The sequence below is a fragment of the Bombus pyrosoma genome, unplaced genomic scaffold (assembly GCF_014825855.1).
Source record: "Bombus pyrosoma isolate SC7728 unplaced genomic scaffold, ASM1482585v1 HiC_scaffold_4710, whole genome shotgun sequence".
NCBI lineage: Eukaryota > Metazoa > Arthropoda > Insecta > Hymenoptera > Apidae > Bombus > Bombus pyrosoma.
The window spans coordinates 341,158-342,368 of NW_025219969.1; the positions used below are offsets into that span (position 1 = coordinate 341,158).

General features: G+C 36.4%; 1 protein-coding gene across 3 annotated transcripts in view; it reads left to right on the plus strand.

The window, feature by feature from the left end:
* LOC122577433 overlaps positions 1 to 1,211 on the plus strand; it is a gene marked incomplete at its 5' end in the record, with an annotated part of 702,209 nt that overhangs the window by 194,237 nt on the left and 506,761 nt on the right.

Genomic DNA, 1,211 nt, shown 5'->3' on the forward strand with positions numbered 1-1,211 from the left:
TAAGCGACATAGGCCTGGAATTCTATTGACGATACTACTAGACGATCCCCGAGTTGAGGTACAACGTTCCGAAGTTCTTCAGGTTTGAGTTCGCACCGAATGTGCGACATAGATCTGGAATTTTATTGACGTTGCTAACAATTCGGAATTCTTCAGGTTTGAGTGCGCACGAATAAGCGACATAGGCCTGGAATTCTATCGACGATACTAAACGTGACAGACGCAACTGTACCCGTACCACAGCAATTCTTTTAACACCAAAAAAAAAGGGGAGAGAAATAAATAAATAAATAAAAATAAATAAGAAAAAAAAATTTTTCGAAATAGTCCTTAGACTATTTCTGGTGGCAGCAACTACCGTATTAATCGGAAGTTTAAATTTATATTTCGATTACTATCGTTCATTCATTATTTTCTTTTCGTTTAAATTAACGACAATCAAATTTAAAATATATATATAATAAATACAAATACGTAACAACTGTGCTCAAAATGCACACCTTAGATGATTTTGCATATGATACTCTGTTATTTCTTTCCTATTAACCAAATTTCGGCGATTAAACGCTGTTCTCAATGCGTTTTACAATCTCAATGCTGTGCGCGCCCATTTCGTCGTCGAAGCAAGCCCTACGGTGCGAAAAATGCATACGTTAGGTGATTTTGAATATGATACTCTGTTATTTCCTTCCTATTAAACAGATTTCGGCGATTAAACGCTGTTTTTAATATGCTTCTCAATCCTAATGCTTCGCGCGCCCGTTTCATCGTCGAAACAAACACTACTGTGCGCAAAATGCACACCTTAGATGATTTTGCATATGATACTCTGATATTTCTTTCCTATTAACCAAATTTCGGCGATTAAACGTTGTTTTTTATACGGAATACAATCTTAATTCTTTGCGCGCCTGTTTGATAGTCGAAACATGCCCTACTGTGCGAAAAATGCTTACGTTAGGTGATTTTGCGGATGATACTGTTTTATTTCATTCCTATTAAACAAATTTCAACATTTAAACGCTGATTTTAATGTTTTACAATCTCAACGTTGTGCGCGCCCGTTTCATCGTCGAAACAAACACTAGTGTGTGCAAATGTACACCATAGATGATTTTGCGGATGATACTGTGTTATTTCCTATTAAACAAATTTCGGCATTTAAACGCTGTTTTTAATATGCTTCTCAATCCTAATGCTTTGCGCGCCCG